The 21808-nt window shown below is 49.0% G+C and overlaps 1 protein-coding gene across 11 annotated transcripts in view; it reads left to right on the plus strand.

Annotated features, from left to right (window-relative positions):
* The window catches only part of LOC147116456 (retrovirus-related Pol polyprotein from transposon 17.6), a 614807-nt gene that overhangs the window by 31787 nt on the left and 561212 nt on the right, over positions 1-21808 (plus strand). The window contains exons 3-4 of one of the 11 annotated variants that reach the window (XM_085991407.1): positions 3515-3677; positions 8218-8375. The exons of the other annotated variants lie outside the window; for them this stretch is intronic. The gene's annotated coding sequence lies outside the window, so the exon portion shown is untranslated. The remainder of the gene's footprint in view (positions 1-3514; positions 3678-8217; positions 8376-21808) is intronic. 11 annotated transcript variants of the gene reach the window in all.

The raw sequence follows: 21808 nt of genomic DNA on the forward strand, positions 1-21808 counted from the left end.
TTTTGCATTATGGTGGAATAGTAGCTCTACCTATTTAGTTCTAAAATAGGGTTTGCGCTGGGTGCATAATGGTTACATGGGCCAATTACATTTTAAACTTTGGGGAATGCTACGAATTCTAACTGAGGTATATTTCGTGAGATGCATGATGATACAAATGGCTGGATTTTCCCAGCGGAGGCAGGTTCGCGTCGGGTTCGGTGTTTGGCGGGTTCCGGTCCCGCTGTTGGTTCCAACAGCACTGAGATAACGATTTTCATTAGATTGCGTTTATTAAGCCCGCCGTGTGCGTTACCCGACCCAATCAGTGAGTGCGGGTCTGCTGCTCGCCTCTGCTGACGTCTTCGACTCAGCTGCATTTAAGGGGCCCATGTAGCCTTTGGGTTTCATTTACTTTCTGATGCTCCTGAGTGCTGGTCTTTGCGAGATGACTGCTCCAAGAACAAAGGCTGATCCCCGCTTTGATGATGACTCCCTCCACGCTCCTGTGGAGGGAGTAAGAGTGCGCAAGGAGGTTCTTTTCCCTTCCAGTGGATGGAGGAAGCCTCCTCAGCAAACCAAGGCAGCTTGACTGCAAATTGTTGAGGTGAGCGCCAGGTCTTTGTACTCATGCACCTGGGTTCAGTGCAGGAAAAGGTTCAATGTTCTGCTACGCTCAGCAAAAGTGAGTATAACATCACACTTACCTTCAATCTGCTTCCCATCTCTTCTCATCGCCAGCACTCTGCATTGTCAGCCTACTCCTCCACATCCCAACTTACCCTTACATCCCTTGCACCCTTAACTATCCCTCTCTGTCCATGTACAGAATCACTTCGCCATCCTACTATGCACCCCTCACACTTGCTCTCACTGTTATGCTAACTAAGGGCAGAGAGTTATACTAAATACTTTAGTTAATTAATCTAATACAGGAAACTCTTTGGTATCCGGCACCGACGGGACCAGATGGTGCCGGTTGATTAAAAATTCCGGATGACGGAGAGGGTTATCTACCGAGGCTATTTTTAACAAAGAGTCAGACTCCTGTTATTGAGGTGTTCGGACTTCCAACAGCGCCAAGAAGCCGAGTAGTGGCAGTTTGGAGAACTACCCTCACTAACAAACTCGGCCACCGTGGGAGACTCGGACTTGAGGTGTTGTTTTCGGAGTATGAATTTTACCAGTTAATCGAGAATTCCAGATATTTAGGTGCCATTTAAACGAGAGTTTCCTGTAACTAGAGGCATGGCAGGGCAGCTCGGTCCTGTGGAGTGCACACCCTGTGCCATGTGGGAAGTCCTGGATGCTTTGCGTAGCCTGGAAGACCACATGTGCAGGAAGTGTCGCCAGCTGCAGCACCTCGAGCTCCGGGTTTTGGAGCTTGAGTGGCAACTGGAGTCACTGCGGTGCATCCACGAGGTTGAGAGTTACGTGGATAGCATGTTTTAGGAGGTGGTCACCCCGCAGCTTAAGAGTGTGCAGGCAGAGAAGAAATGGGTGACTGCTAGACAGAAGAGGAGGACCAGGCAGGAGTCCCCAGAGTGCATCTCGCTCTCCAACCAGTATTCTGTTCTGAGTACTGGTGAGGGCGATGGTTCCTCTGGGGAGTGCAGCCAGAGACAAGTCCACGGCACCACAGGTGGTGCAGCTGCACAGGTGGGGAGGAAAAAGAGTGGAAGAGCAATAGTGGTAGGGGATTCGATAGTTAGGGGAGCAGATAGGCGTTTCTGCGGCTGCAGACGTGACTCCAGGATGGTATGTTGTCTCCCTGGTGCCAGGGTCAAGGATGTCACTGAGCAGCTGCAGGACACTCTGAGGGGAGAGGGTGAACAGCCAGAGTTTGTTGTTCATATTGGTATCAATGACATAGGCAGCAAGGGGGATGAGGTTCTGCAGGCAGAGTTTAGGGAGCTAGGAGAGAGATTAAAAAGCAGGACCTCAAAGGTGCCACGTGCTAGTGAGTACAAGAATAAGACGATAGAACCAATGAAAACGTGGCTGGAGAGATGGTGCAGGAGGGCCTTAGATTCCTGAGGCATTGGGACCGTTTCTGGGGAAGGTGGGACCTGTACAAGCCGGACGGGTTACACCTCAACAGAGCCGGGAGCCAATATTCTCGTGGGGAGGCTTGCTAGTGCTGTTGGGGAGGGTTTAAACTAGCTTGGCAGAGGGATAGGCACCAGCATATAGGAGTGGAAAAGAGGAATAAGGTGTATAAAAGAGTGAGTGTGTTGGAGAGTACTAGAGAAGAAAGTAGAGGCGGAAGTAGTATACCACATTAGATAGGAGCAGACTAAGAAAGACTACAAAAAATTCAAAAATGGGATTAGAATGCATGTGTGTAAATGCACAAAGTGTGGAGAATAAAATTGGTGAGTTACAAGCACAATTAGCTGTGTGGCAATAATGGAAACGTGGCTTAAAAATGGTGAGGACTGGACACTTAATATTCAAGGGTACAAGGTGTTCAGAAAAGATAGCGAAGGAAAAAAGCAGGGTGGGGTGGCAGTGCTGATTAAGGAAGACATTGAAGTGTTGGAAAGGGAGGATGTTCTTGAGGGAACAAGGACAGAATCCATTTGGTTAGAGTTGAGGAGCAAAAAGGATATGATCACGCAATTGGGGGTATTCTATAGACCTCCAAATAGTGAGAGGGAGGTAGAGGAGCAAATCTGCAGGGAAATCGCAGAGATGTGCAAGAGCTATAGGGGGAAAAATTCGGTATCGCCCATTTTGGGGCGCTAATATCGGCCGGGCGCAAAGTTTAGCACCCAGCGCTAATTATCACCTCCGACTGCAAAATTCGCCTCTATTGCCCCATGAGGTGATTTGAGTGCTAAATCAAGCACTACACACCTCAAGGCGCTAGCATCGAGGAGCAAGGCGCTACCTCGGAGCGCTACTGAAACTCAGGTGATGTCATTTAGCAATGGAACCTAGACAGACTGGCGCTGGCCATTTCTTAAAGGGGAGGGTCCATCTTGCTAGTCAGCCACACCCTGCTCATTGTAGCGTTGACTCTGGTGCTGGAAAGACCTACCACCATTCTGCTGAGAGGAGTGATGGATAGGCCCAGGGAGAGAGCTCAGCGCTTTAGCGAACAGGCCTTGGTGGCTCTGGTTGGCCATGTCGAGCGGCGACGGGCACTGCACTACCCACAGAGTGGCAGGAGGCCATTGCCCCGGGAGTACCGAAGAGTCTGGAGGGAGGTGGCTCAGCACGTCTCCTAGAGGAGCCTGGTGCTGAGGACCCACACCCAATGTCGGAAGAAATTCAACGACTTCACTCAGGTGGTCAGGGTGAGTGGCTGCTTTTCAATACCTCTACACCCCTCCATTCTCAACTTCACTCTGTGCCCAGAGGATTTAAAAACCCCAAATGCTCAACACTCATCCAAGACCTATGGCCATCTCATAAAACACACACGCACATTCTACACCTTGCATACATTAAGGGCTATTCAACTATGGGAGGCACATCAGACAAGCACATGGCTGCACACTCACACAGATGCTGTCCTTTTTTCTTGCAGGCCAAGCTCTCTCCTAGCAGACAGGAGCAGCAACGCACGGGAGGAGGACCGGCTGACCTACACCCCCTCAGCGATTTGGATGCGAGAGTGCACAGGATCGCTGCCAGCCAGGTCATAGGTGCCATGGCCGCTGGAGAGGTCGACCCCCTTGGGGACAGCAATGGTATGTTCATCAGCTTTCTCTCCTCTCTCATACCACTTGCCCCTCACAACACCAGCCTTTTACACTTTCTGTAGTGTATGTACCTTTAAGAGGAACTATGTTTTTGAAGCCCCCGTATACTGTAGTACCAGTAGTGACCACTCGGGTATATAAGCCTGTGTAGCGTCTTGTGTTGTTAGTTCACCTCCAGACTTTGTTCAGTAAACACTTGTTAAATCAACTCCTGCATTCCGTGTCTCCATTAACACACGGATCTAACAGTGGCGACGAGTTAGAAACGAACTTACCTGCAATTTGGCAGCACCTCAAGGGGATCGATTCCTCAGACGAAGGTCGAAGCCAGAAGCAAGAAAAAAAAACAGTGGTTTCACCAGCTAAATGGGCTGGTGGCAGGTCGTGCACTGATCCTTCCTGGGCTGCGGCGGACTAGAGCTCGATCGGGTGGCTCTGCAACGGGGCCGGGCAGCGAGTCGGGAAGCAGAAGCAAAGAGAGAGAGAGGGTGGAGCACTCGGGGCGCGGCCGGTGCTGCAAAGCAGGTCGGCGTTCGGACCGAGCAGAGGGAGGGGAAAGTCCCAGAGGGTCCGCTCCACGACGGGAATGGTTCTCCAAGTAACGGAGAAACTATTGAAGCGATATATTAAAAAAATAGAAATACCGCGAAAAGCTGCAGGTCGCAACGGGAACCGCGGAGAACAGTGTTGGCAGCAGCGGCGGGAAAGCGCGGGAGGCGCCATCTTAACTCGGCGGGGAAGAAAGAAAAGCGCGGGAGGCGCCATTTTGATCCATCGGGGACGGAGGAAAAGCGCGGGAAGCGCCATTTTAGATTTTCAAGATGCCGAAGACTGGCAATATTACTGCTTTCGATAGTGATATAGAAGATTGTACCACATATGTGGAGAGAGTGGAGGTATATTGCAAGGCGAATGAAGTAACGGATGATAAAAAGGCATCGGTACTTCTAAATCTGATGGGCGCAAGGGCATACGGGCTGTTACGAAACTTGATCACTCCAGCCAAACCGATGGACAAGAATTTGAATGAGATTGTTGATACCTTACAGGAGCACTTAAACCCAACACCGCTGCTGATAGCGGAACGATTCAAATTCTTCAGGAGGAATCAGCACAAGAATGAAAGTAACGCTGATTACCTCACCGAATTACGAAAGCTGTCAAAGCACTGCCAATTCGGGGCAGGACTGGCAGATTCTCTACGAGACAAATTCGTCTGCGGTCTCCTAAGCGAAGGAACACAGAAAAGACTACTTTCTGAGAAAGATTTAACACTGGACAAGGCTTTCAGTGTGGCTGTATCATACGAAGCAGCAGCAAGAGGAGCTGCAGAGATACAGCAAAAGCCACAGGACTTCGGCACCCATGAAATGACACGGGGTTTCGAGAGATGTTATCGCTGCGGCAGATCCACCCATGACCAGAAGGACTGCTGGTTCAAGGACAAAGCATGCAGGCAATGCGGAAAGATGGGACACATTGCACGTGTATGCAGATCTGGAAAGAAATCCGCTGACAGTAAAAAGGTCAATAAGGAAAATTACAGAAAGGTACAAATGATGACGGACAGTAGCTCCGAAGACCAGAAGAGCGATAGCGACTCCGGAAACAAGAGACTAAGCTGTCTCAAATTACATAATGTAATTGCCAAAGAAGATTATCAGACCATTTGGGTTACCCTCACGATAGCGGGGTCCCCAGTCAAAATGGAGCTAGATACAGGATCAGCTCTGACCGTCATAAGTCGACGGGATTACGAGCGGCTATTTCTGCATATACCTTTGAAAGACACATCCATTGTCTTGAAGACATATACGGGGCAGAAAGTATACCCCAGAGGGAAAATAAGGGTGCCTGTTGTATACAACGGCAAGGAAATACAGAAGTTGTATTTATACGTTCTGCAAGATGGTGGTTGTGGTGATTATTCCTTGATTAGTAAAAGTATTGTGATTCGTTGTTTGTTAACTGCCTTGGGATATGTGTTGTAATCTCATTGGTAGTTGATGATCACATGATGTGTTGTGGCTACCTTAAATTCAGTCCTTTTCTAGCTTTAGTTGGGACTGGATGTAGAAAGATATGCTGCCGATTTTAAAGTTAATAAAGCCTAACTTTGGAAGGCAAATCTATTCTTTATTTCAGTGGTCCACCGTTGTTGGGATGTGAATGGATCAGAAAGATACGTTTAGACTGGCACTCCATTCAGGCACTGACGGTGACCAGTTAGAAAAAAAACGATGATGATGTCATACCTGGACGATTAAAAGAAATCTTGGCTAATGCCAAAGAAGTGTTTCAACAGGAACTAGGAACCCTGAAAGGCACCACCGCCTCAATAAAAGTGGAAGATGCGGCAATTCCCAAGTTTTTTAAGGCAAGGCCGGTGCCATACGCAATTCGTCCAGCCGTCGAGGCAGAGCTGGAGAATTTGGAAAAAGCAGGCGTGTTATCCAAGGTAGATTGGAGCGAGTGGGCAACACCCATCGTCCCGGTCATGAAGAAAACGTTGAATAATGATAAATCTGAAGAACAGAGAAAAGTTCGCATCTGTGGGGACTTCAAGGTGACTGTAAACCCGGTTCTTCACACGGTACAGTATCCTCTTCCGAGGATAGAAGATATTTTCGCCTCACTATCCAGAGGGAAACGTTTCACCAAAACTGACTTAGCACAGGCATATCTACAGATGGAGGTTGAGGAGGCCTCTAAAAAGTATCTCACGATAAACACACACAAAGGCCTGTACCAGTACAATCGACTGGTTTTCGGAGTGGCATCAGCTCCGGCTATCTGGCAAAGAGCTATGGAGCAAGTCCTGCAAGGGATTCCGGGGACTCAATGCTACCTAGACGACATCCTTGTAACAGGAGAAAACGACAACGAGCACCTTGCCAACTTGGAGCAGGTGCTCACGAGGCTGAGAGAACGGGGCCTACGAGCAAATCGCCCCAAGTGCCAATTTTTCCAGAAACAAATATCATATTGTGGCCGAGGAACCTTGATGTGTGGATCCAGAGTGGTGATTCCACCCAAACTCAAGGATAGAGTGCTAAAGGAGCTTCATGAGGGGCATCTGGGTGGAGTGAAAATGAAGAACTTAGCCAGAGCGTTTGTGTGGTGGCCAGGTATCGATGGAGACATCGAAGAAATGACCAAGAGCTGTCTAGGATGCCAGAAGGTCCAAAACGCCCCACCACAAGCCCCTCTACATCCATGGGAGTGGCCCTCATCTCCATGGCAAAGGGTACATATCGACTTTGCTGGTCCATTTATGGACTCAATGTTCTTAATCGCGGTGGATGCACACTCCAAGTGGCTGGAGGTAATAAAGATGTCCTCCACCACCACGGAAAAAACCATCACAGTATTAAGGACCATATTCGCCAGGAATGGGCTGCCTGAACAGATCTGTTCTGATAATGGACCGCAATTTGTATCCGAAGAATTCAGGAAGTTCTTAAAAAAAACAAAAAAACAATGGGGTTAAGCACTACACGTCTGCCCCATACCATCCCGCCACCAATGGATTGGCTGAAAGGTTTGTCCAGACCTTCAAGAAGGCCATAAAGGCCATGGGTAATGAAGACATAAATCTACAACATAAGGTAGATAACTTCTTGTTTGCGTACAGGAATGCAACACGTGGTTACAAACCAAACCCCCGCCATGATGTTTTTCAATAGAAGCCTAAGATGCCGGCTGGATTTGGTCAAGCCAAACGTCAGAAGGGACGTAGAGAACTAACAATTTCAAAGCATGAATGAAAGGCCAACTAGAACCTTCCAGATATGTCAACCAGTTTTGGCCCGGGACTCCGTACCGAGAAATGGCAGCCTGGAACTATTTGCACACGACTAGGACCGCTGATGTATACCGTGGACATTGGAGAAAGCATAATAAGGCGCCATGCTGACCAGATCATAGAGTCATCCGAAAAAGGACAACCTACACCACAACTCTATACGCCTAGTGATGAAGCAGAGATACCCATAGTATCTACCTCCGATCCGGTGATACTGGAACCAGATGAACCCGACACTGGCATTGAAGACGAATTGACCTTGGCAAAAGAACCTACTATACCACCAGAGGCGTTATCCGGACCGAGTCAGGAAGCCTCCAGAGAGACTGAATTTGTAATTGATTAACTTCAGCAAATGTGTATATTATTGTTCTTGTAAAAATGTTATTTAATGATTACTTAAAATGTCATGTACTATTTATCTAAAAGGGGAGGAATTGTAGTGTATGTACCTTTAAGAGGAACTATGTTTTTGAAGCCCCTGTATACTGTAGTACCAGTAGTGACCACTCGGGTATATAAGCCTGTGTAGCATCTTGGGTTGTTAGTTCACCTCCAGACTTTGTTCAGTAAACACTTGTTAAATTAACTCCTGCATTCCGTGTCTCCATTAACATACGGATTTAACACTTTCAATCCAATTTACTAACTGTCTCCAGTCCTTGCTCCCTTACTGCCCCCTGTCCTCACACTAAAGCCACTCTTGTACCTCCCTGCTTTCAGATAGTGAATCACCAGCTGACCAGCCTGTCCCTCAACCTGCCATTGGTAGCGACACCCCAGACGAGGAGGAAGAGGAAGCCGGAGCCTCACCGCCTGCATCTCCCGAGGGAACCCATTCCGACACTGGGACCACGCCTTCCCTGGAGGGGAGCAACGGGGTATGGTCTGATGAGGGCGAAGCTCCTGGACCCAGCGGTCTGCAGCAACACCATGGGGGTAGGGAAGCTTGGGGGGCTAGCTCCCCGGAGGGTGAGTAGGCTAGTGAGTCCTGCTGCACAGGACGCAGAGGAGGAGCACGCCATCGCGGCCTTGAGCATGCACACTGAGTTCATGGGTGCAATGGCAAGGGTGCCCGAAAGCATAGATGGACTGGCTAGGAGTGTGGAGCAGTCCGCTGCCGCAGAGGCTGTGCAACGCAACGGCTTAGTTCTGCAATTCAGTCATTGGCTGGTGCCATCCAGTCTCAGACTGCTCTCATGCAGTCTCAGATTGATGTCACGCAAGCACTGACTGCTGCCATCCTCGCTGGGTCGCCCACAGTCCCTCGGGGATCTCACAGTACTGCAGCAGACCAGCAATCTGTGCTCGAGCAGATTGCTCCGGATGCTGAGGTACTGCCCCGTGGGAGTGCCAGTGTGTCGGTCGAGCAGGAAGGTGCCGTCCTCTCTCAGGATGACAGCATTCCTGCTCCCACTACTGGCACTTTCCCATTGCACTTGTCACGGCCTGCAACACAGCCGGCCCAGACTGCTGCCGCCCATGCACAGTTGGTGCAGTCTGCAGCCGAGCCCTCCAGGCCCAGAGCTAGTCGAGGACGTCCTTCAAGGGCATCTGCAGTCTCTGGATCTGACATTCAGCAGCCTTCCACCAACCTTGCTGCAGCCACTGGGGCCGCATTACGGAGGAGCAGTAGGGTGGGAAGGGGGGGAAGTGCGCAGGGGATGGAGATCATCCTCGAAGGGACAACACTAGGAGGTCTAAATAAATGGTGGGAATATTTGTGGTAAAGGTCGAGGTTCGTGTGATTACATTTGTTTACTGTTTTGCTGTTTATCTCCATCATGTGAGAATGAGTTCTGTTAGTTCATGATTTTATTTTTTTGTTTTTTTATTTTTTTATTGTGTTGGTTTCTAATTGTTTGTCCTGAATAAATAACACACAGAGTTTGTAAAATAAATAAGTTTTTTAAATTCAAAATTTACATTTTTGGTCGTTTAAATCATTCCAGCTTTGGTCGGCAATAGTGGGTGTGGGTTGCTTTCCATGATGTTGTTCTTCATGCCAGAAGCTATCTTCTGAGTAGGGGCCTAGAAGTGGCCTCTTATCAGCCGTTCATGGACGGCCCTTGCACTGGCTACATTGTGCACCTCCCTCCCACGTTGGTGCTGCTGCTGATCCTCCTCCTCATCCTCCTCCACTCCCTCTTCCTCCTCCTCCTCCTCAGGTGGTGCACCAATCCCTGGTGGCATTGGCTGGGTCCTCAGGATTGCGAGAGTGAAGCTTGCAGCACACAACTATGAACAGGGAGACTCACTCAGGAGAGTACTGCAGGGCTCCTCCTGAGTGATCCAGACAACGGAACTTTTGCTTCAGCACGCCAATTGTCTGCTCAATTATGTTCCTGGTGGTGCTATGGCTCTCATTATACCACAGCTCGGTAGGGGTGTTGGGGTTACGGAGCGGTGTCATCAGCCAGGTGCAGAGTGCATAACCCTTGTCCCCGAGGAGCCATCCACTTGGGTGATGCGGTGCCTGGAAAACATCTGGTACACCAGTCTGGCGCAGGATGAAAGCATTGTGCCTGCTGCCAGGATAGCGGGCATTGACGGCGAGTATGAACTGTGTGTGGTCACAGACCAACTGCATATTTAAGGACTGACAGCCATTGCGGTTTTGCAATACCTCTGCATTTTCATGAGGTGCCCGCAATGCCACATGCGTGCAATCAATGGCGCCCTGCACCATGGGGAAGCCCACTATCCTAGCAAAGCCACATGCGCGTTTGTGCTGCTTGGCCCGGGTCATGGGAAAAAAAATGTACTGGCGTCTCCTTTTATACAGGGCATTTGTCACCTCCTGGATACAACAATGGACAGCGAACTGGGAGATATTGGCGATGTCCCCAGTAGAAGCTTGAAAGGAGCTGGTGGCATAAAAATTCAGAGCCACTGTCACCTTCACTGCCGCTGACAGACGTCCTGGTCCTGAGTTGAGGCTGCAGATCTGGTTGCAGCAGGTGGCAGAGCTCCGTGACCACCTCCTTGCTGAAGCGCAGCCTCCGCAAACACTGCTCCTAAGACAAATGAAGGTACGAGAACTGCTCCCTGAATACCCTCGGAGGGTAAGGTCTCCTGTGCAGAGCCCTGTTGGCCCTCCTCCCTCTGGTCATGTTTTCCATTCTTTCTCTGCACCTCTGCTACCTGCAGGTGCAGGACGATGCCCCAAGACAGTGCAAGGCCCCCATTGTATCTTCTGAATCGTTGGAATGAAGGTGAAATAAAAATGAACCTGCAAAGTGCTGCTGAGGACCCAAAACTCCTTCACAAAGTGTTGCATCTCTCCAGACAACTCTCTCCCTCTCAGCATGCGTGGTGCAAAAATTTCACCAACAAGAAAAGGCAGGAAGCGGCCGCCTTTAAATAGTGCTCCCCAGCCCCTTCCCGACTACAAAACGTTCCCCTCTACCTGTCGTTGCTAGCGGCAGGCAGAAAGGCAGGGGGTGCGACTCAATATCCGGTCCAGGATGCTAACGGGGCATTGCACGCTCAACTGACGTCATGATCTGCGGGCGCAGGAGATCGTGGTGGTAGTGTTTAGCGCCGCCGCAAAACGTCTGGTCAATTTTGCGAGTGGCGCTAAAATCGCTGCGCTTGGGCACTAAGTTCCTAGCGCCCCACAGAGGCTAAGCAGCAGAATTTTCCCCCCATAGAGTTGAGATATTGGGGGACTTTAATTACCCAAATATCGATTGGGGTAATGCTAGGGTAAAGGGAAAGGAGGGGGAGGAATTTCTGAAATGTGTTCAGGAGAATTTCCTTGACCAGTATGTTGTTCGCACAACTAGGAAGGAGGCATTGCTGGATCTGGTGCTGGGGAGTGAGGTGGGCCAGGTCAGCCAAGTGTCTGTGGGAGAACACTTGGGTACGAGTGATCATCGTATCATAAGATTTAGATTAGCAGTGGAGAGCTGCAAGGAACAATCTAGAGTGGAACTTTTAAACTGGAACAGAGCTAACTTCAATGGGATGCGTAGGGATCTAGCCAGGGTAAAATGGAACCAAAGACTGACAGGAAAAACTGTAACGGAACAATGGATGATCTTTAAGGAGGAGATGTTCCAAGTACAGGCTAGGTACATTCCAACAAGAGGGAAGGGTAAGGGAACCAAAGCAAGGGCTCCTTGGATGACGAGGGAGATAGAGAAGATGATGGAAAAAAAGAGCGTGTATGATGCGTGTCAGGTGAATTCTTCAAGGGAGAACCAGACCAAATACAATAAGTTGAGAGTGGATGTGAAGATGAAAATAAGATTAACAAAGAGAATATGAGAGCAGAATGGCAGTTAACATAAAAGGGAACCAACAAATCTTCTACCCATATGTAAACAGTAAGTGGGTAGTAAGAGGCGGGGTGGGGCCTATTAGCGACAAAGAAGGTGTTGTACGCTTAGAGGCGCAGGGCAAGGCTAAAATACTCAATCAGTACTTTGTATCGGTGTTTACTAAGGAGGTGGATGCTGACAAAATATCGGTAGCAGTGGAAAAAGGTAGAAGCAATTGAAGGGGTGAAAATTGATAGACAGGATGTACGAGAAAGGCTGGGTAAGCTTAGAGTGGATAAGTCGCCCGGTCCAGATGGCTTGCATCCCAGATTATTAAAGGAATTGGGGGAGGAGATAGCAGAAGGGCTTGCCATTATTTTCCAATCTTCCCTAGATGCAGGGGATGTGCCTGAGGATTAGAAAGTGGCAAATGTGACACCATTGTTCCAGAAAGGGTGTAAGGATAATCCTAGTAACTACAGGCCAGTCAGTTTAACATCAGTGGTGGGTAAAGTTTTAGAAACAATTTTTTCCTCGATTATTAACGGGCACTTGGAGAGGTTTAAGTTAATTAAGGAGAGTTAACATAGATTTGTAAAAGGCAGATCGTGTTTGACTAATCTAATTGAATTTTTGATGAAGTAATAGGGTGGATCGATGAAGGGAATGCAATGGATAGAAACATAGAAGATAGGAGCAGGAGTAGGCCATTCGGCCCCTCGAGCCTTCTCCGCCATTCAATGAGATCATGGCTGATCATCCAAATTCAGTACCCTGTCCCTGCCTTCTCTCCATATCCCTTGATCCCTTTAGCCTTAAGAAATATATCCAACTCCTTCTTGAATATATTTAATGAATTGGCCTCTACTGCCTTCTGTGGTAAAGAATTCCACAGGTTCATCACTCTCTGGGTGAAGAAATTCCTCCTCATCTCTGTCATAAGAAATATAAGAACATAAGAAATAGGAGCAGGAGTAGGCCAATCGGCCCCTCGAGCCTGCTCCGCCATTCAATAAGATCATGGCTGATCTGATCCTAACCGCCAATCTACTATCACAGAACCATCTCCTGAATCTAACAGAATTAGACACACGAAATAGGAGCAGGATCAGGCTACACGGCCCCTGGGCCCGCTCCGCTACCCACAGGGCCATGACCGATCCGAACCTAGACTCATGTCCAAATTCCTGCCCGCTCCCCGTAACCCTTAATTCCCTTTACTTCTAGGAAACTGTCTACTTCTGTTTTAAATTTATGTAATGATGTAGCTTCTACAGCTTTTTGGGGCAGCATATTCCATGGACCTACCACCCTCTGAGTGAAGTAGTTCCTCCTCATCTCAGTTTTGAAAGAGCAGCCCCTTATTCTAAGACTATGCCCCCTAGTTCTAGTTTCACCCATCATCGGGAACATCCTCCCCGCATCCACCCGATCCAACCCCTTCACAATCTTATATGTTTCAATAAGATCGCCTCTCATTCTTCTGGATGCCAATGAGTAGAGTCCCAATCTACTCAACCTCTCCTCATATGTCCATCCCCTCATCCCCGGGATTAACCGAGTGAACCTTCTTTGTACTGACTCGAGAGCAAGTATGTCCTTTCTTAAGTATGGACACCAAAACTGTATGCAGTATTCCAGGTGCGGTCTCACCAATACCTTGTACAACTGAAGCAACACCTCCCTATTTTTATATTCTATCCCCCTAGCAATGAAAGCCAACATTCCATTGGCCTTCTTAATCACTTGCTGCACCTGCATACTAACCTTTTGAGTTCCGTGCACCAGGACCCCCAGATCCCTTTGTACTACAGTACTTCCCAGTTTCTTGCCATTAAGATAATAACTTGCTCTATGATTTTTCCTGCCAAAGTGCATAACCTCACACTTTCCAGTATTGTATTCCATCTGCCAAATCTCTGCCCACTTACTTAGCCTGTCTATGTCCCCTTGCAGGTTTTTTATGTCCTCCTCACTCACTACTTTCCCTCCCATCTTAGTATCATCTGCAAACTTTGATATGTTATACTCGGTCCCCTCCTCCAAGTCGTTAATATAGATTGTAAAGAGTTGGGGACCCAGCACTGACCCCTGCGGAACACCACTAGTTACTGATTGCCAGTCTGAGAATGAACCATTTATCCCAACTCTCTGCCTTCTGTTAGATAGCCAATCCTCTATCCATGCCAGAATATTACCCCCAATCCTGTGATTTTTTTCTTAAGCAATAATCTTTTGTGTGGCACCTTGTCAAATGCCTTTTGGAAGTCTAAATACACTACGTCCACTGGTTCCCCTTTATCCACCCTATATGTTACTTCCTCAAAGAACTCCAGCAAATTTGTCAAATATGACTTCCCCTTCATAAAACCATGCTGACTTTGTCCAATTAAATTATGATTATCCAAATGTCCTGTTACTGTCTCCTTAATAATGGACTCCAAAATTTTACCTACCACAGATGTTAGGCTAACCGGTCTATAGTTTCCAGCCTTCTGTCTGTGATGAAATATTCCATTCATCACTCATCAGTATTTCTCTGCCTGTGACTGTGGTTGGTTTCAGATTCATTTCCATTGTATTGTACTGTGTGTAGGGCTCCGCCCATACCTGGCTCCGATGTAAGCTGGCCCAGCCTGCAGCACATCCAGTACGGCAGACCTCTGGATGGAAGATACATTCTCTGTGTGTTACCTTCTAAGTCAATAAAAGCCTTGTTTTGTTTCGCTAACATCGAGTCTCGGATTTATTGAGGCACATCAATTTTATTGACTTAATTTTCAACACAATGGATCAACTCTTGAAACCCGAACGTTTGGATTTGGACCAGCATGCTTCGGACGCATCGGCACGCTTCGGACACTGGTTTATGTGTATGGAATTCTTCCTGGACAATTCCGCAGCCGTCAAAGACGCTATGGACGCTGCGAGTATGAAACTCGGAATTCTGCGGAATTGGGTAAGCCACCGGGTTTACCCCCTCATCCAAGACGCCGACACGTACCCGGCCGCCTGCGACATCTTAAAGACGCATTACCAGCAGCCTACGAATGAGGTGTATGCTAGGCATCTGCTCGCTACTCGCGCACAGCGAACAAGGGAATCGGTGGAGGAGTTCCTAGGCACCCTGAAAACGCTTGGCAAAGACTGCAAGTGCCAAGATGTAAAAGCCGCAGTGTACACTGACGAGCTTGTTCGCGATGCCTTTACCACAGGCCTCAGCTCCACTTACATCCGGCAGAGACTGCTGGAAAAAACGGGATTGGACCTGAAACAGGCTGCGGACACAGCACGATCCCTGGATGTGGCCCAGAGAAACTCGGACGCCTACTCTTCAGCCCGCGCCGTCCACGCCGCCACGTGTGCACCAAGGGCGCTGCCATCTTGGAAGGCATCTTCCCCGCCCGGCAGCCCGACACCGTCGGGGCCCCGCTCTCCCCCCAGAAGCCCTACGACAGCCGCGACGCGTCGGGGACCCAACTGCTACTTCTGCGGGCAGCCGAAGCACACCAGAAACCTGTGCCCGGCGAAAGGCACCACATGCTTTAAGTGCGGTAAGAAGGGGCACTTCGGGAAGGTGTGCAGAGGGAACCCCGCCGGAAAACCCACCGTGTGCGCCGTGGGAGCGGCCATCTTGGACGCCATCTTGCCCGACCTCATGGGGTCCGCCATCTTGTGAGCAGACAGCGTGGACGCCGTCTTGTCTCGATCAGGGCCCTACAGTGGCATCGGTCACAGTGGACCAGACCAGGCCGCACCCGCTATCCAAATCAATGGTGGATATCGAGGTAAACGGGTGCAGGGTTAAATGTTTAATTGACAGTGGAAGCACGGAGAGTTTTATCCACCCTGAACTGGTACAACAACTCTCCCTAAAGGTGGTCCCTACTCGGGGTACCATCTCTATGGCTGATAAAACCCAGACATCGACCATTATGGGTTACTGCACGGTACAATTGTCCGTTAACGGAACTGTATACGATAATTTTAAAGTATTAATCATGAAGAATCTATGTGCGAGCGTGATCTTGGGCCTGGATTTCCAGTGCTACCACCAAAGCATCACGCTCAATTACGGTGGGTCCCAGCCGCCCCTCACAGTGTGCGGTCTGGCTACCCTGAAGGTAAAGCCGCCTTCGCTATTCGCGAACCTTACCCCTAACTGCCGGCCAATAGCGACCAAAAGCAGGAGGTACAGCTGGGAGGACAGGCGGTTTATCGCGACCGAGGTAGACAGGCTCCTGAAAGAGCGCATTATTGAACGCAGCAATAGCCCGTGGCGCGCCCAAGTGGTGGTGGTAAGGGGTAGCGAGAAGAAACGGATGGTGATCGACTATAGCCAAACGATCAACAGGTACACCCAACTAGACGCCTACCCGCTACCCCGCATATCAGAAATGGTGAACCAAATCGCCCAATACCGGGTGTTCTCCACCATCGACCTCAAGTCAGCGTACCACCAGCTCCCTATCAGACCAGAGGACCGCCCGTACACCACCTTCAAGGCGAACGGACGCCTCTACCAATTCCTCAGAGTCCCCTTTGGGGTGACGAATGGGGTCTCGGTATTCCAGAGGGAGATGGACCGCATGGTCGATGACCACCACTTGCAGGCAACCTTCCCCTACCTCGACAACGTCACCATCTGCGGTCACAACCAGCAGGATCACGACTCGAACCTCGAGAGGTTCCTGAAAACCGCACAAAAACTCAACCTCACCTACAACGAGGACAAGTGCGTTTACAACACCACGCGCCTCTGCATACTCGGCAGCGTGGTGGAGAATGGGTAAATCGGACCAGACCCCGACCGATTGCGCCCCCTACGGGAGCTGCCCCTGCCCAACACTCCCAAAGCCCTGAAAAGGCGCCTGGGGTTATTTTCTTATTATTCCCAATGGGTCCCCAACTACTCCGACAAAGCCCGCCCCCTCTTGAAAGCATCCTCTTTTCCGCTCTCTGCTGAGGCCCATGCCGCCTTCAAAAGCATTAAGCAGGATATTGAGCGGGCCACGCTACAGGCAGTGGACGAGAACACTCCCTTTCAAGTGGAAAGTGATGCGTCTGACTTTGCCTTGGCGGCCACCCTCAACCAGGCGGGGCGGCCCGTAGCTTTCTTCTCGAGGACCCTCCAAGGGCCCGAGATCAGACACTCCTCCGTAGAAAAGGAGGCCCAAGCCATCGTGGAGGCAGTGCGCCACTGGCGCCACTACCTAGCCGGCAAACGCTTCACCCTACTTACCGACCAGCGGTCGGTAGCGTTTATGTTCAATAATAAACAGAGGGGGAAGATTAAAAATGATAAGATTCTTAGGTGGCGGATCGAGCTCTCCACCTTCGATTATGACATCATTTACCGGCCAGGGGCCCTTAACGAATCCCCTGACGCCCTCTCACGAGGGATGTGTGCCAGCGCCACCGGGGATCGGCTACAGACCCTCCACAATGACCTCTGCCACTCAGGGGTCACGCGGCTGTTCCACTTCATAAAGTCCCGCAACTTACCCTACTCGATTGAGGAAGTTCGGTCCCTGACCAGGAACTGTCGCACTTGCGCTGAGTGCAAGCCTCGGTTCTACCGCCCAGATAGAGCCCACTTAATCAAAGCTACACGGCCCTTTGAGCGGCTCAGCTTAGATTTCAAGGGCCCCCTCCCGTCTGTCGACCGCAATGTTTACTTCCTGAACATTGTGGACGAATACTCTCGTTTCCCATTCGCCTTCCCCTGCCCAGACATGACCAGCGCCACGGTCATTAAATGCCTCAACAGCCTGTTCTGCCTGTTCGGTATGCCGAGCTACATCCATACGGATAGGGGGGCGTCCTTCATGAGTGAAGAGCTACGCCAGTACATGCTGTCCAGGGGGATCGCCACGAGCCGTACCACCAGCTACAACCCCCGGGGTAACGGTCAAGTGGAGCGAGAGAACGGGACAGTATGGAAAGCAGTCACTCTAGCTCTAAGGACCAAAGGCCTCCCTATCTCCCGCTGGCAGGAAGTCCTCCCAGATGTGCTCCATTCGATACGGTCGCTATTGTGTACTGCCACTAATGCCACGCCTCACGAGCGAATGTTTGTCTTTCCCCGGAAATCCACCTCAGGCGTATCCATGCCGTCATGGCTCTCCACCCCAGGTCCGGTATTCGTGCGAAGGCATGTGAGGGGCCACAAGACGGACCCTCTCGTGGAGTCAGTGCACCTACTCCACGCCAACCCCCAATACGCGTATGTCCGGCACGCCGATGGAAGGGAGGACACCGTGTCCATAAAAGACGTCGCCCCAGCCGGTAACGACAACAACCACGACAACAGCAGCAACAACGACCACAGCAACTCTTACCCACCCACTACTCTTTCATCACCCCCGGAAGAACATCGACCAACGGTACCCCCACCAACTACCCCTTCAACAACCCTGGCGGCACCCCCGGCAGAGACCCAGGAGGCCACCGGGGACACCCAGCCGACACCCGCGGCACCACAACAGCCACGTCAGTCGCAGAGGACTATCAAACCCCCGAACAGACTAAATCTATAGAAGGGGTGAATGTGATGAAATATTCCATTCATCACTCATCAGTATTTCTCTGCCTGTGACTGTGGTTGGTTTCAGTTTCATTTCCATTGTATTGTACTGTGTGTAGGGCTCCGCCCATACCTGGCTCCTATGTAAGCTGGCCCAGCCTGCAGCACATCCAGTACGGCAGACCTCTGGATGGAAGATACATTCTCCTCTGTGTGTTACCTTCTAAGTCAATAAAAGCCTTGTTTTGTTTCGCTAACATCGAGTCTCTGATTTATTGAGACACATCAATGTCTACTGCCCTTTTTAAATAAGGGTGTTACATTAGCAGTTTTCCAGTCTGCCGGGACCTTTGCTGAGTCCAGGGAGTTTTGGAAAATTATTACCAATGCATCCACAATCCCTACCGCCACTTCCCTCAAGACCCTAGGATGTAAGCCATCAGGTCCAGGTGATTTATCCGCCTTGAGTCCCATTATTTTACCGAGTACCACTTCCTTAGTGAATTTGATTGTGTTTAGCTCCTCCCCCCCCTATAGCCCCCTGTTTGTCCAGTGTTGGGATATTCTTAGTGTCCTCTACTGTAAAGACTGATGTAAAATATTCATTCAGTGTTTTTGCCATCTCCATATTTCCCACCATTAATTTCCCGGTCTCATCCTCTAAGGGACCAACATCTACTTTAGCCACCCTTTTTCTTTTTATATAACTATAAAAACTCTTACTATCTGTTTTTATATTTTTTGCTAATTTACTTTCATAATCTATCTTCCCTTTCTTAATCAATCTTTTTGTTATTTTTTGCTGTCTTTTAAAGTTTTCCCAATCCTCTATCCTCCCACTAGATTTGGCTACCTTATATGCCCTTGTTTTTAGTCGAATACTATCCTTAATTTCTTTACTTAGCCACGGATGGCTGTCTTTTCTTTTACACCCTTTTCTTCTCAGTGGAATATATATTTTTTGGAAGTTGTAAAATAACTCCTTAAATGTACACCACTGATCATGTATCGTCTTACCCTTTAATCTATTTTCCCAATCCACTACTCAATTCCGCTCTCATACCTTCATAGTCTTCTTTATTCAAGCTTAGCACGCTTGTTTGAGATCCAACCTTCTCACCCTCTAATTGAATATGGAATTCAACCATGTTATGGTCACTCATTCCAAGGGGATCCTTTACTAGGACATTTTTAATTAATCCTGTCTCGTTACACAGGACCAGATCTAAGGTTGCTTGCCCCCTGGTTGGTTCAGTTACATACTGCTCAAGAAACCCATCCCTAACACACTCAATGAACTCATCCTCAAGGCAGCCCCGCCCAATTTGATTTGTCCAATTAATATGATAGTTAAAATCCCCCATAATTATAGATGTTCCCTTATTACAAGCCTCAACTATTTCCTGATTGATACTCCGTCCAACAGAGTTGCAACTGTTCGGAGGCCTATAGACTACGCCCACTAGTGTTTTTTTCCCCTTATTATTCCTTATCTCCACCCAAACTGTTTCATTATCCTGATCTTTTGACCCAATATCATTTCTCTGTATTAGTGATTCCTTCCTTAATTAACATAGCCACCCCACCTCCCCTTCCTTCCTGCCTGTCCTTCCTGATCATTAAATAACCTGGTATGTTTAATTCCCAGGCATTGTCACCCTGTAGCCATGTTTCTGTAATGGCCACAAGATCATACCCATATGTAGTTATTTGTGCCATTAACTCGTCTATTTTGTTACGAATGCTACGTGCATTTAGATAGAGAACTTTCAAATATGTTTTGTGACACTTAGTTCCTGCTTTTGCCCTTTTTATTACTTTACCTTTTACTCCATACCTTCTGCCCCTTCCTGACACGCTCTGGTTTTTAATTTCCCCACTGCTACCTAAGTCTATGACCTTCTCTGTTGCCATTTTTATTATTTGCTCTCTCGGAACCTCCCCCCCACTAGTTAGTTTAAAGCCCTCTTTACAGCCCTAGTTATATGATCCGCCAGGACTCTAGTCCCAGCACTGGCCAAGTGAAGCCCGTCCCAATGGAACAGCTCCCTCCTGCCCCAGTACTGGTGCCAGTGTCCCAGGAAGCAAAACCCATTTCTCCCAAATGGCTTACCCTTATCCTTGGACTGTGACCCCTGGTTCTGGACTCCCCGACCATCGGGAACATTTTTCCTGCATCTAGTCTGTCTAGTCCTGTTGGAATTTTATAAGTTTCAATGAGATCGCCTCTTATTCTTTTAAACTGCAGCGAGTATAAGCCCAATCGACCCAATCTCTCCTCATATGTCATTCCTGCCATCCCAGGTATCAGCCTGCTGAATCTTCGCTGCACTCCCTCCATGGCAAGAACATCCTTCCTCAGATAAGGCGACCAAAACTGCACACAATACTCAAGGTGTGGTCTCACCAAGGCCCTGTACAACTGCAGCAAGACATCCTTGTTCCTGTACTCAAACCCTCTCGCTACGAAGGCCAACATACCATTTGTCTTCTTAACCGCCTGCTGCACCTGCATGCTTACCTTCAGCGACTGGTGCACAAGGACACCCAGATGTTGTCTACATGGATTTTAGGAAGGCGTTTGACAAAGTACCACATGGAAGGCTGGTTAACAAAATTGAGGCTCATGGAAAAGGTGGGTCAGTGGCAACTTGGACAGAAAACAGCGCATTGTGGTAAATGGCTGTTTTTCAGACTGGAGGATGATGGACAGTGGTGTTACCCAAGGGTCAGTGCTGGGGCCACTGCTTTTTTTGATATATATAAATGACCTGGATATTGGAATACAAAGTAGTATTTCTAAATTTGCCGACGACACCAAACTTGGGGGTGTGGCAAACAGTGAGGATGATGCCAATCAACTGCAACAGGACATAGAAAGGCTAGCAGAATGGGCAGACAAGTGGCAGATGGAATTTAATACAGAGAAGTGTGAGGTGATGCATTTTGGCAGAAGGAACAGGGAGAGGCAATATACACTTAATGGCACAGTTTTAAAGAGTGTGCAGGGACAGAGGGACCTGGGAGTTAATGTGCATAGGTCGCTGAAGGTGGCAGGACATATTGAGAGAGTGGTTAGCAAAGCATATGGGATCTTGGGTTTCATAAATAGAGGTATTGAGTACAGAAGTAGAGCTGTTATGCTGAACCTTTATAAAGCACTGGTTAGGCCACAACTGGAGTATTGCGTCCAGTTCTGGTCACCACACTTTAGGAAGGATGTGAAGGCCCTTGAGAGGGTGCAGCGGAGATTTACCAGAATGGTTCTGGGGATGGGGGATCTTAGCTGCAAGGACAGGTTGGAGAAGTTGGATTTGTTTTCATTAGAGCAAAGGAGGTTGAGGGGTGATTTGATAGAGGTGTACAAGATTATGACAGGTTTGGATAGGCTAGACGGAGAAAGGCTGTTCACACTAGTTGATGGTACAAGGACTAGGGGACACAGATTTAAGGTTTTGGGCAAGAAATACAGGGGGGACGTGAGGAAAAAGTTCTTTACGCAGCAAGTGGTGAGGTCCTGGAA

Source organism: Somniosus microcephalus, chromosome 6, assembly GCF_052327205.1.
Source record: "Somniosus microcephalus isolate GS21.2 chromosome 6, FLI_Smic_1.0, whole genome shotgun sequence".
NCBI classification, from domain to species: domain Eukaryota; kingdom Metazoa; phylum Chordata; class Chondrichthyes; order Squaliformes; family Somniosidae; genus Somniosus; species Somniosus microcephalus.